At 32.5% G+C, this 15,110-nt stretch overlaps 1 protein-coding gene and 1 pseudogene across 1 annotated transcript in view; one reads left to right on the top strand and one right to left on the bottom strand.

Annotated features, from left to right (window-relative positions):
• Nucleotides 1-15,110, bottom strand: part of LOC108685310 (interleukin-1 receptor accessory protein-like 1) — a 250,827-nt gene that overhangs the window by 95,989 nt on the left and 139,728 nt on the right. The gene's annotated exons all lie outside the window — the stretch shown is intronic.
• On the top strand, nt 8,725-10,357 carry LOC108685311 (annotated as a pseudogene).

Below are 15,110 nucleotides of genomic sequence, written 5' to 3'. Positions count from 1 at the left end.
AATGGTAGTTTAAATCTATAAATTCTTAAACAATTGGAACTTCGGATCTTCGATCTTTATATTAAAAATTTTTCGACTCTAAATTACATTTTTAACTTTGAATCTAATAATTTAAAATTATCTACAACTTAAGACGTCAAATTAATTTTCATTAGGCTCTGCTTAATCAAAGTAAAACGGAAAGAAAATTTAATTGCGAGATACAGGAGTTACAAAAATATGAGAACCGCTGAAGTGCTCAGTTATTTGCAGCGAGATTTGCAAAAATGACTGTTTAATTATTATTGTACTCGAGCGCGTAGCGTGCTGTTATCGGATCGCGAATTATATTCGGTCGTTAAACTCCATTTCCAATATGGAGTGTGCATTCTGAAAATGTTCAGGGATCACTGGCTATCCTTAATAACCTGCAACATGGTCAACTCGCGTAATTAACGCCAATTTTATTTCGATGAATTTGTCTGGCATATTTGTCGAATAATTGCTGGCTCCTCTCCCGTATTTTACATCCATTTTGACGAATTAATTAATAATATATTATCGGTAATAAATAGGAGAGCATTGTGACACAAAATTTAATTAAGATAATAATGAATAAAGAACATTAATGAAACTTAAATAAATAGCAGTAAAAGTAGACAATAACAAAATCAAATAACAGTAGGACTGGGAGTTACATAAATACAATCGAATTGAAGGAATTAATAAACATAAATCTAAGTAAATGAGCATTTCGATGTGTCAATAATTATCTTTCCAATTTTCATCAAAAGCATTGTTTTGAGAAATAAAATAACAAGAGACCGCAAATATCAATAAATGAACTCAATTTGTTCTTGTTATCAATTCAAATGACGTTGTATTTGCATTTGTTCTCAAAAGAGAGAGATTGTGAATAAAATTATAATTAGTAATACAAATATTAGTCCATTTCCATCTACATACAAATATTACATGCATTTATATTTCGTCTTATTATCCAACAGTAACACTTTATGTAAATTTACTATATCAATATCTCCAAATTTTTAATTGTCAAAATAACAGGAATATGATTTACGATCATATTTTAACATAATAAAAGTTTCTATTAGAAATTTGTATATGGGGATTACGACGTGCGTCCTTCGCTAAATAATTGCTCGTTATTCTCGTCGCGCAAAAATCACGTCGGCGAAATGGCTTCCATCCGTTTGATAGTATTCGCGAAATGGGATACCTGTCTTTTTCGTTGGCTGGCTCATTGTTACAATAATTGGCTGTTATCCTTTGTCCTTTTGAAAAAAAAAAAAAAAAAAAACAGCTAACCAAAGTTTGTCGTCGCGCTCAATTATTTATTTACATCGAGAGAAGTCCATGTTTATTTTTTCGTTAGAAACATAAAACAGACCTTATTTCGTTTATATGTCACGATTTACAATTATTACAGGTTACGCGCAAAAAGATTCGCCAAATAAACCGTGGATTTGTTTTTTATTTTGGCATTGAACTGCAATAGAATTTTTTTCTCACTTTAGCCAAGAGAATCAAATAAAAATCAACCGATAGAAAAATATATACTGTACGCAAATAATAATTACTTGTTTCAAGTATTTCAAAAGTTCCGGAAATCTATAAATTCGTCACAAGCCGAATTTATTCAAAATATATTCCGAATCCTAATAAGTTTAATACTTCAAGATTATTAAATTAAAACAAATTGAATTTTATTATTAGATATATAAAGTCACCTCTTGGATCAATTTTATAACACCCTTCAAAAAAAAATTCTTGTTATGACACATTAATAAAGTTTCTCTAAAATTTGTTACAAGTATATATATTTTAAGATTATTATCGAGTATAGATTATCGAGTAAAATTTCCTTGAAGTGACATAATCGTCACTTAAAAGAAGAAAAGTAAATTGAGTAATGTTTTCTTAAGAATGACTTTTTTTGTGGGTATTTCAAAGTTCCAATTCTTAAATTCCAAAAATATAATTCAGCTATAAAAAATTCATTAATTCAGCTACAAAAAACAAATCTCGAGTTAATGTGCCAGTCGATTATACTTAGATATATGCCAATCGAATGTACTTTTCTGAAATTTGCTTTCAACTTTTGTCGACCCGATGATTCAAAACAAAATTCAAAATCCACAAAATGACGAAATCGAGAATCAAGGAGATTTTGCGCAGCGAGTATAATTCATAGATCCTCGTCGTCGCGATAAATGGCGTAAAAGCGACTCATTAATCTGGCCGAACGTGTTTTGGCGATGGAGCGAAACGCAAAATCGCAAATTGTGGATAAATTAATCATCGGGCCTGTCGGATGCCGCGCCAAAATCAAACGGCATCCCAAAGCGAGCCGTTCGACAGCTATTCGCGATGCGCAAACGATTCAAGTTGAGTCTCGAGAGCGAGTCACCGATCATGAATAATTTTCAGAATCGTCCCCTCCGCCTCGTGAATGGGAGATAATTGATGAATTAATTGAATCAGTCACGGGTCACGAGTCGAATAACCCGGGGAGGAAGGAAAGTCGGGGTGGATTGACTCTTTCTAAGAATAAAGAAAAATGCGATTCTTCGAAACACCGACGGCTCTAAATTGGCCAATTAATTGAATCGGTCGTGGCTCTGGAGAGGAAGTAACCCGGAAAGAAATATCTTTATTATTAAGTATTTCTCCGGCTATTAATATCGGAAAATGTCCGGAATGTGTAAACGTAATTGAAAGCTTAATTAAATTATCCACCATTAATTCTAAAAAGGAAATAATCTGGAAAGAAATATCTTTATCATTAATTGATTATTAAACATATTAATGTCAGAAATGGAGTTCAGAATTAGTTAAATCGTTCACTGAATTCCCACCGTCCAATTTTGAAAGAGAAATCTTTCGAGAAGATCTTTGTTATATATTTTATTATATCGAGTATATCCCATCGATTATGGAAATAAATGTCAAAAATGATAAATATAAAACGCGAGTATAATAATTAAAAAAAGTTAAATTACTCACTGCGTACAAATTAATTATGACAAGAAGATATCTCCAGAAAGAAATATTTCTAGCTGAAATTTTCAAAGTATTTTTTAATAAGAGATTAAAGAACAAAAGTGATATGTCGAGTAGAAATATGAGATACAAGGGAAATATGCAATTGTAGAAGATTAATAAAATAAATTTTATAAAAAAAAAAATTACAAGTACCAAGAAGAGAAAATGGAAGAAAGAAGCTTCAGAGAAATGTCACTCGAGATTACTTTTCATAGAAGCAAAGAACGTACAATTCGACGAAGAGAAAATAATAACATCGGAGAAATATCACTCGAAAAAGTCATTGAGTTTGAATGGTATAATTTGATCAAATATATCTCGAATCTAAGCTGTCAAATAATCCTATCAATAGCGATTTGTTTCACATAGAAAATATCTTAGCGAAAGATATTCTCTATTTTGAAGAACGTCTATATTAAGATTGTATGTGTCATGTCATGAAAATATTACAAAAATGTAAAAATTTCATAAATTTTGCCATATTGTTATGTCTAATCTAATTGTTATGTTTAAAATCTGTGTAAAATTTTAAAACAATTCTCTTATTATTACAAGTTATTTAATTTTTTATTAGCCTTGATTCTTATATAAAATTAAAATTCTGTAAATATTTGCAAATTTGATAAGATCGTAGCATTACGAATTAAATCATGTTTTTAAATATACACTGAGAAAAAACTAATCGATTTTAATAAATATTTAATTAAATACTGCAAACTAAATATTTATTAAATATAATATTGATACAAGAACCATTAATTTGATTTAGTAATCGTTATTTTTATTGAATAAATATTTATTTATTAAAATAAATGTTTAATTGGTATTGAACTAAATATTTATTAAAATTGATTGTATTTTTTCTCAGCCTACTAATAAAACTCTAATATAAATATTTATTAAAAAAATAAAAATTTATTTTGACCTATTTATTTATTTAAAAGTTGTTTACACCTGAAACATACAATAAAATATAACACCTACAATAAAATATAGTCGTTTCACTGTATAAAGCCATTAGTTGCACTGTGTAAAGCAATTAGTTGTTTTATTTTCTGCACTTATATTCCAGAACGTATTTAAGACAAAACTTTATTGGCCAATTACCTGATATTGGCTTTTTTAGCTAATTTTTTGACTATTATCTAGCTAATGTTGTATAAAACATCCTTAAGTTTCGAACGTAATTTTCAGAAACAACTTTCAGAATCGATCGAGGATTTATCGGTTTCTCTTATTTTCAGAGGTACATAACATGGCTTAACAAGTTATGTTGGAAGAAAAAAGATGAATTTACCGGAAGAGATAATTGGGAGACTAATTAAACAGCTAAAGATTAATTCCGCGAGAGAGAACCATCTTCGGAGAATTAAATGTTACGTAATATTAGAAGCTTGCGTAGTCTCGCTGATCGATTCAGCGTTCAACTCGCGAATGGATCGTTCGCCCGAAGTTTCATGGCGTTTCAGATTTATTTTCGTTAGGGAAAACGAGAACGACGCCAGGAAACAGCGTGCCGTCGAGGCATGAATTTCGCATCCCGCTTCGCGAATTTCGGCGGATTTACACGCTAATTAAGGCGCGCTTGCTTCCATATTTAACGCTCATGCATCGACTAAATGTCTCCGAATTCTCTTTGTCCTAGTTACGAATTTATACATGGCGAAACATAAATCTTTCTAACGCAAAGCATTTAGGAAATATTAGCCTCTTTGCCAGTTATATATTATATAATATACTGGAACCGACGAGGTTTATTAGGTCAAGGAAAAACGTGGCAACGAACGCGATCCTATTCCCGTGAAATGCAAAAGATTCCAAAGATTAAAGCTCTTTCACAGTTTGTACTTGACTTCCGCAAAGGACTCAAATCTGGAGTCAAACGTTTACTTACTTTACTTTAACTTCATTTGATAAGTAGGTACATCCTAATTGGTTGCAAATTGTATCGCGTATAAATATATAATTTATATACTGACATTCGCAGAAGCTCATAATATATAATAATACTAAAACGACAAGATAGATTAAATCAGAAAAACACGGCAACAAAACGCGATCCTATTCCTATGAAATAAGAGTCACAGGATAGCAAGAGAGTTCAAAGATTAAAGAGCTATTTCCAAAGATTAAAGCTATTTCGTAGTTTGTACTTGACTTTCGCACTGAGAAAGACTCAAATCCAGAGTCGAGACGTTTGCGTTTACTTTAACTTCGTTTCGTAAGTACATCCCAATTAATTGCAAATTGTATCTATCGTATTACGAATATATAACTTACGCATCGATATCCGCAGAGAATCACATAGGCATTAAACTTGTTTAATCAAATAAATGATCAATAAATGAACAAATGATCAAGTAATGAAGAAAACTCCTAAAGCGGAGGAAGGTCAGGAGATTTAAGAATAGATATTTAACGACGTACTGATCATCGTGGAGAATTAAAAAATTAATGAGGAATAGCAAAAACGAAATGAAAGAGAAACGGAAAGTTAACAAAATGAATAAGGATTGTTAACGGACAATAATTATTCGAATAATTAGATTTGGTGATGGATTTTAATTGAGAAGAATTAAAGACCCGACGTTCATGTTTTTTCTTCCTTTTCCCATCTCAGCAATTTGTCACGTAAAATTCCCGCACTAATGAGTAAAAGTACGCGATCGAAAGGACGGCGATCTATAAAGGGACTTATCCCGCCGGTCGCGAACACCCGCAGGCACCGCGAATTAATCTCGCCTAATCGCGGAAATAAAAGAGGAGCTTCATGGTGGAAGATTGAGCGTCCACGTCGTGAGATGGATCTTCTGGAGCTCGACGAACGCTGGACGAGCGCCTCGCCCCGGAGGTCGAATGGGTCCTCCGTCCTTGCCAAAGGAGGGCGACCACCATTTGTCCGTCTCGTTTGCAGCAGATCGGCAACGAATGAGAAATTGGTGCAGGAATTGTGAAAAGGGAGCGAGCTGACGCGAGGATGGCTATGGATTTGTAGGAATGGACCAAAAGGACGGTTTCCTGATTTCGGATTCTCCCGCTGCGTCAGAACGATTTCACTGAAAAGAATCGTCTCTCCTCCTCCCCTTCCTCCTCCTCCTCCTTCTGCATCCCGTCGTAACCTTTCCTCAAATCGGTCATGGCAATGGAATTGAATTTATAAAATTTAAATCTATCGGGACGTTGGATTTGGAAACAGAAGGTGTCAATCGTTGAATGTGGAAATATGCACAAATTTTTCGTGTAAATATAGAACCTTAAATTTTGATTAAAAAATAAAGCTTTTGTATAATATATAAATAAGAGTTCTCTTTTTAAAAGGTTAAATATGTTAAGCAAAGATTTCCTATTTATTGATACAAAAAAATAATAGATTATAAGGAAAGTAAGGATTTTACATTCTTTTATGCTTTTCATGTAATCTCTTTCGCTATATAATAAATCTATATTTTACGCAGCGACACCTACGTGAGCTTCTGTATTTATTATTTTTTTATTCTTCTGTACTTGCATTTTCCTATTTACGTTCCTTGATAAAATCAAGTAGTTTCTTTCTAGTTAATGTCTTATTGTAATGTGTAATAACTGTTATTTTTTTCTTACTTTCATTTGCATACTTCGTTGCATTCGTTCTACTAAATCCAGCTAAGTTAATTTGTTATGCACAATTAAGTGCCGTTGTTATATGTATGCCTGAGTGCATGCGGATGTGTTTATTGTGTCTTCATTATATCTTTGTTTCTTTCTTTTATATGCTTTGTAATTGTAAGTCTCATAGAAGCAGTCTTGTTGATACCTTATCTTTTGCTTGTGCTAGTCTGTTTCTGTAGCATTTAATTCGTCAGCCTTTAATACTTTGTATCTTGTCAGTGTTGTATAACAGCAATAAAGATTTTTAACATTATTCTTATTATTATTACCAGAGTTGGGTAATTAACTTTTTTTTAATTAAGTTAAAGTTAACAGCCTTGAAAATTTAACTTAATTAAAATACAAGTTAATCCACAATGAAATTAATTGAATTAAAAATTAAGTTAACAAAAAAAGTAATTGAAAAATTAAAAGTTAAATTTGAGGATTGACTTCAAAAAAAATCAACTTAAAAGTTAATAGTCACCGATAAAATGTAACTAAATTAAGTTAAAAAATTAAGAATCTAAAATGTAACTTAACAAAGTTAAGTTAAAATTAATTAACTTTTTAACATTTTAACTTAACTTTAACTTAACACTACCCAATCCTGATTATTACAATTAAATAACTATTTTCTATGAAACTTCTAAAAAAATTAACTAGTTCCTGTTAATCCAAGAAATTCTACAATTCTCGAATTATCAAATCCTATCATTAACATGATGAAAATTACACCGTTAATTTCTCATATTTCTTTTCGATTCCTGCAGGTATCACCGATAACAAAGTAAAGTATGTATTAATATCATGGACCCTAGGATCCTGCTCCGTTCGGGTGCGGGGAACGGAAACTGATATCGCATATCTCGAACTGAAACGACATTTGTGTATTAAGAATCCCGGGCGTATATCGATTTCCCATAAGGACTTCTCTGAACTCGTTGTCGAGCCGGCGGGTGGCATACCTGGAAACGCGCGGCCCACGTGGCCTCGAGGAATCGATCGCTTTATTACCGAGTAGCAGTGGGTGCTGCGACGCGGACGGGGCACGAATTTATCGCGCCCGGGGTCGCTGCTCGCCTCCTCGATTCCGCGAACGCGATTAGGTGATTAGGCCCCGGGAAAACGCCTCGGTGATACGGCGCGGTCAAAGAGAGAAAGTCACAATCGCCTGGAGAAATCGGAAAGTCGCGATATTGAAACTATTGTAGCTTTAAAATTATCAATGATTAAATATCGCGTACACGGAACCTTGAATAAAGACCTGACCTTTTCGACACTGTAAAAAATTAGGCACCTTATTAATTATTATTTAAAGTTTCAGTTTAAAACTTGTGATATTTTCTGTAATAAATCATCCTTTGTTTCAAGAAAAGAATTTCAAATGAATGAAAAAAATATAAGTGTAATATTTTTTATCAAAGCTGCATAAACTCCAAGACTTTTAAATCCACACCTGTTGGTGTTAATATTAACTCTATTAGATCTGATTTTATTGAACCATGTTAAAATATTTTTTTTTTTTAATTCAATTTAAAGGCAACAAAATTAAGTAATTAATTTTTTCAAAATTTTAACTGTTTTTTCAACATATACATTATTATGTATATTTGATCTGAGATAAAAATATTGATAGAATTAATAATTTTAATAAATATCTTCAAATTTGATATACGTTACAATGTATTTAGGATCTGAAAGGTCAACACGATGAGAATTATATAGATACCGCATGATGATAAATCCACTCCGATATTTTTTTAAGTACAAGTATTTTCTATTTTTGGTAAGGTTGATCTCCTTCACTGCGGAAGAAAGGATGAATACTCCGATCGGGAATACTAGTTTCGACTGTCGCTACGTTAGCGTCACGATTGTGGCACGATTGTGAAGACCTGTGCAACGCCGCCACTGCAACACCATCAAAAGCCACAAAGAGAATCCTTTGAAAATATCAAATACTTTTCGTAGACCACCAGAGCTATTTCACGAACCAAGTGAAGTTGATAGTTGAAATAAGATTTCTTTCCGAGAAAAACAGCTTATTAGATGGGCTTCTCTACGTCAATAAGAGAACATCGCTTCAATAATTGTCAAAGTATGTAAGGTTTAAAAAAGTTATTATTAATTAGCTAAAATAATAATTTGCTTGCATCAGACAAGATATATGATAGCAAAGAAAATTTTATACACTTACATCTCAACAATTTTTAAATAATTTTAAATACATTTTGATGCCGATTTACTTGTAACTTTAGATCATATAAATTAAATTAAAACGAGTCAAATTTAAATCTCCACTTTCTCAGTTCTGAATCACAAATTTGGAATTAAAGAGACATGAAGTGTTTCTAAGGTTAACCGTACATGTGTACCCAATATAACCCCAAATGTTACTTTTTTATCCTCACTGTACTGTAAATACTTGAAAATGTCATATCCTTTTTATATTCAGAAATGTTTCCTCTTTTTAATCTGACCATCAGTTTTCAATTTTAAACTCTTTCCAAAGAATTCCACTTTTTCTGAAAGCAAAAAAATTTAGCAAAGCATAGATTTAGCAAAAAAATTTGAAAAAATCCCAAAGCTTAGATGCCATATATAAGGTGATTTTATTTTCTTAATCGTTCCCCACAGACCTTTTGTTCTCCACATTTATTTTGTCTTCTCCATTGGTCTTCCATTTACTCTCGATTTTCGGCGACACCTTGTTCACTACGTGTGCGTTTTACTCTTCTTATATTCATCCTGCGTTCGTCCGACGATCACGCGGACTTTCTGCGCTCACAGCGACGCAGAAACTCACGGCACGAAGCCCGCCATTCGTAGACGAAGTTCCGGGAAAAGTTCTTTTCCGGACAGAATTTTCCAAGGAAAAGCACGGATTGCCGGCGTCTAGCCGGCCAGTTATCCCACGACGACGTCAGGAAAAACGACGACCGGAAGGCGAGAGAGGTCAGCCGGGGTTCACGCGAGTTCGACGGCCGGTCGATTCCGGAAATCGGAAGGGATGACGCCGTAGATACGAGTAAGTGCCACTGATGCCTAACGTAGCCAATATCCCGATACCGAGAGATAACTTTCGATATCTCTCTTGTAGATACCGAAATTTATGATCAATCTTCAATTTTTAATTATCATTGGAATTAGGTCCACTTCATGCCTCCATATTAAATTTACGAAATTCATAAATTTGATCGTCTTAAAAATCTCAGCAGCTACAGCTTTGATTAAAAGTATAAAGCATCCCCCTCCTCCCCCCCCCCACCACCACCACAAATTGACGTTAGCAAAAAATAGGTTAAAGACAGTTGTACTGAAATGAATAATAATATTTATTATTTTTTTATAATTGTAATATTTTGTTCGTTTTTCTTTGAATTTTATTATTGCCTTTTCCGAGAAAATGCAATGAACTGAGAGTGCTTCATATTTATAAGGTCGAATTAATTTAATAAATTAATTAATTTAATAAATTATAACGTTCTCTCTTTTTCTTCTTTTCTCATAGCCATTTCTCTGTGTAATCATCTTAAAGAGATTAATTCCAAATTAATTTAAAAAATTGAGCAATATTGAGCACCCTGTATAAGTCAAGCTTTTTGAATGCCATAACGTGAGTATGTGTATGTGCCTTTCTATTTGAATAACTGCAGCTCCTTTATCTTGGAACCAAGTATGACGTGCAGAGTCTTTCTTGGAAAACTTTGCGTTTCGCCTTGACATCCATTCGTTCACTTCGAGGAAATTTCGAGCGGAAAATCGATCACGCGACAAAACGGTATTGAGCCTTGACCGCGAACCATATTTGGCTTCATGAAAGAATGGCGAATGAAAAAAATAAATGAGAATGAAATGAAGAACAAATAGATAATGAATGATAAATGAATGGAAAAAAAAAACAAATGGAGAACAAATGAGGAAGAAATGAGGAATAAGTGTAAAAAAAATAACAAAGGAAAAACAAACATAAGGAAGATGGAAAACAAATGAAGAACAAATTGAAAACAAATGAAGAATAAAACGAAGAACAAATAGAAGGCAAAGAAAAAAAAAACGAATGTGGAATAAACATGGGAGAAATACTAAAAAAATCGAGGAAAACTCATAGAACAAACAAATGGAAAATGAAACATAAATAAAGGACAACTGGGAAACAAATGGGGAACCCCTCCAGTACAAGATAAGCAACGAATGGACAATTCATATTAGGTGAAATAAATATTTAATCCTCAAATCTCACGCTAGAATCTACTAAGTTACCAAAACTAGTGCTTTAACGTGTACATCTCAATTACGAGGTTTAAACTTTAAATTGGTTACGATTTCTCTACTTAACATCAGTGTGTTATTTTGTTTTCTTGCCAAAGTTGCTCGTCGAAGTTGCGCGAATAAGCGAAGCAAAAACGATCTCGGTGTAAGAAGGTGTCGAGGTTAATATCCGAAAAAGGTCTTAACCTCTGATCGCAGATTGTTAAGAAAAGAAGTTTGGTATCCTGTGGTCGCGATTTCACGTATCCTTGAACTTGCCTCTTGTTTCGTAGAGCAGCGAGGCGGACCAGTAAATGTCGACATTGTTCGGAAGATTTGACGCAAATTCAATCTCCACGATGAGGTCAATTCGTTTAACCAGCCGTCTCCTTACATCCGACGAAATTACCCATCCCTCGTTCACCTCATAACCTTTCCCATGCCATGATATACTAATTCGACCTGCCTTCCATGCCATTACCCTCATCCGAGAGTGCCCTTTAAATTTAAGGAAGATTAAAGGGAGTGGAAAAAGACTTCTCATCATGTCATTATCTCGATTCTCCTAGAGATTTATCCCCCGTTTCTCATCTCTACTCCATCATCGTAACAATCTATTTAGTCTGCAAATCTTATAGGATTATCGTCACCAAGATGAACGTTATATTTAGGATTGTTTCGTGTCCGTGATTATTTCGAATAAAATAATTTATTTTAATTCATTTATTAAACAAACTTAAAATAAATTATTTACCATTACTTATTATTTTATCATCTCTAATTTTTGCTTGGCTGCTGTTCTCTGATTATATTGCTTTGTGATTAACGAGCCTTACATTTACTGTATTCACACAAGATAATCTCCAATTTTAAAAGTGAGTTGAAAATGCATGCCTGATATTTTGTATTTCATCATTCGCTGTTAAGTTGATTGTTTCGAAGCTTGGATTGTGTATGGATACGCGCATCAATAATTCGAAATATAAATAATAATAAATAATAGAATGTAATATTGGTATTACTTTAATATTTATGAAATATTTAATTATCGTCATTATTCGTATCGTCATTTCAATATCGCAACAATATTATTATATCGCTTAGCACTCAGTCAACGGTTATTGAATATTACGTTAACGTTTATCGCTGTCACGTTCGTCGATATTACTTCAATACATAATGAAGAATTAATATTAATAATATTAAAACCCGGTGTTTGTTGCATAATGATGAAGCTCAAGAGCTCTTTTATTTTCGAAATAATCATCGCTACAAAATCGTCCATTTTGTTATCAATGATAAAGCCTTTTTTTTTCTTTTGCCGTTTCTCGCGACAACGGTAAACTAATTTTCATATAGTTTTTATTGCGATTAATGTTAATGATACAAAAATCAGAGGCTCAGTAAAAGCAGTAAATAAAAACAGTATAATTATGAATTAATGAAAGAGGTTCGTTTTTATCGTCCAATGCGAGGGGAACAAAGAAACGAAGTGTAATATCGGTAAAACTAGCGGTTCAAATTTTGAATATGCTTCTTTGAAAGTCGATACCAATTCTCATCATTTCTCGATTAATTCCGCGAATCAGAGCGACACGATATTCTTTAGCTGCGATATTCCTTTTGAAGATCGGAACTTTCTAATAAAGTAATTTATAGGAGATTTTGCTGTCTAAGGCAATAATAAGAAAAGAAGTTCTCTAATCTTACAAGTGAATAATTTAAATGAACTTACTCAAATAAACAATTTTTTCTCAGTTTTCACGACTTTTCCTTATCGCGTTAACTTAGATTTAGACTTAAACTTATTTAATTTGATGATAATAATGTAAAACCAACAAATGAAAATCCAGATTTAAAGGTTTCAGGGTACTGAATTCGATTTAGCCTTCAGAATTCTAAAATATACTTCAACAAAATAATCTGATTATCATAAAATTCAATTAAGGAACTTTTTTATTCTACTATCCGCATAACATCAACATCGTTAAGAATTACAGAATCGAGTCCTAAGGAAATTCTTAATCATCTCTGAGTATTTTTGAATGTAGCCTGAAAATATTGAGAATTTCAAAAGTAGTGACCTCCATGAAGGAATATCTCGTGTCATAGCGCTCATAATTAGAGTTTGAAAGTTAGTTTGGATCAATACTATAAACTATTTGCACTGATAAGCTTCAAAGTAAAGCAAAAGGAAACTTGGTATTATTTCGTAATTAAAAAATTCCCTAAAATTAAGTTTCCCGATAATCAAATTTTTTTTTAATTTCGTCCGCCATATTGAATCTATCATTTTGAATTTTCTATTTTTGACCTCATTCGAATAAAGTATTATCAAATTATCCTATAAGCCAAATTTCATAAAAATCGAGCGAGCAGTTTAAAATAAGAGGAAATATGATTCTAAAGTGGAATCGCCAATCCATAAAGAATTAACGACGTATCGGTGGTGAGAAAATTCGCGACGATCCAGGAAAAAAGTCTGCCAAAGCAAGCTTTGAATTCAACAAAAAGGTGTTTGCATGGACGATTCGCTGTTTTGAAATAAAATTTATTAAAATTATTTTAAAACGCGATTTTCCTCCAAGGATTTTTGGATGGAAAACTCACGGATTAAAAGATCAGCTTGAACAATTCCATTCGCGAGCTCTCCAAAGGCTACCGACCAATCGCCGCCCGTTTTCCAAGCGCTATTTATTGAGACATCAGCCCTACCGGTTGGAGAGGAAGATTAAAATAATATTTCCTTTTTGCGGTGAGAGGAAGAATCGATCGAGCCCAACTGCTCCCATCGAGGTCCACGGATCGCCGCATTTGATAAGACCTTTCTTTTATTGTCGCAGAAAGCGCCTTTATTATTGCGAATCGCACGCCGGGATAATTGCTCGCCGATCGTGACGGAAAATTGCCAATGTTTCAATTTACTTTCGATCGATCTGCACCCTCGTTTACACACCATCATATTAAAGATACGGAGATTCAATACATCTGGTGTTCAATTGTTTCACACATTTATATTCAACGTTGAATTTAAATTTCATAAAATGATATCGCATAATTACTTTTACAGGTGGAATTTTTTTATATATTTGTAGAATATTATTATAGGCATTAATACCAGGATTACATATTTAAAATACTTTTATTTAAAATATAGTATTTGCAGTATAAGTGTATTTTATATTTTAGCGGAATACATGAAAGTATTATGTATTTTGTGTTTAAAATTGAAAAATTGAAAGTTTTTTGTACTTTGTAATTCAACTGATTGTCAATTCTTAGTATTTAAAGTACAAAATACTTTCAATCTTTCATTATTAATTCTGAAAAAAATACAAAATACAAAATACAATTGTTTTATTTATACTATTTATCAAATAAAAGTTCATTCATTTCGAATGAACGCTTAGCTCTAATTAATATTAGTTTACAGCATGGAGTTTATGCCGAGAAGGACAATTTTTGAAATTGAGATTTTTTTTTACTATTTCGTAGTACAATATAAAGCTGTCAAATCGTGGCAATATTTGTTTGATACAAAAGCTCCGCAATCTGTACTTATGAAATTGGACTACGCAGAATAGTAGATTACACGAAGAAACAACGCCGAGTTCTTGTGGAATTAGACTAATATCCATTTCTACCAACGTAGATTAACTTTAATCTCAGAACAAACAGTTTAACTTACTTTCTATCTTTTTCTAGTTCTAGAAAAAGATGAAGAGTTAGTTGAACCAAAATTAAAATTAAACCACATCAAGGAAACGGGTATTAGTCATTTAATTCTGCACAATATCGTTCTACGAAATTTATATATACACTTGTATATGTATGCATATGAGAGATATTAATGTAGTTTGATATGTGTATACGTTCCACTGAAACGATAAAACATCGATCCCGTCGGAATTCGATCTTCACTTTAAGATCCCCTTAAGACATCTAAAAATATTATATATGAATGTAGCATTTAAAAATTTTAAATACGTAAGCTTAAACCGCTAAAATAAAATATAATCTACATTCTAATACGAAGAAAAATGAAAGTTGATAAAAGTTACGATAAAAATGTTAATCTAATATCTGACGAATTCAGATTAAGTTCATTGTTTCGCAGAAATTCGATATAGAACGCGTTCGCTATGGAATGCAATCACAAGTTGATGCGGCTTTCACCGATCTCT

Source organism: Atta colombica, unplaced genomic scaffold, assembly GCF_001594045.1.
Source record: "Atta colombica isolate Treedump-2 unplaced genomic scaffold, Acol1.0 scaffold150, whole genome shotgun sequence".
NCBI classification, from domain to species: domain Eukaryota; kingdom Metazoa; phylum Arthropoda; class Insecta; order Hymenoptera; family Formicidae; genus Atta; species Atta colombica.
The sequence above is the reverse complement of the archived record's forward strand: the minus strand, read 5'-3'. Positions and strand labels throughout refer to the sequence as shown.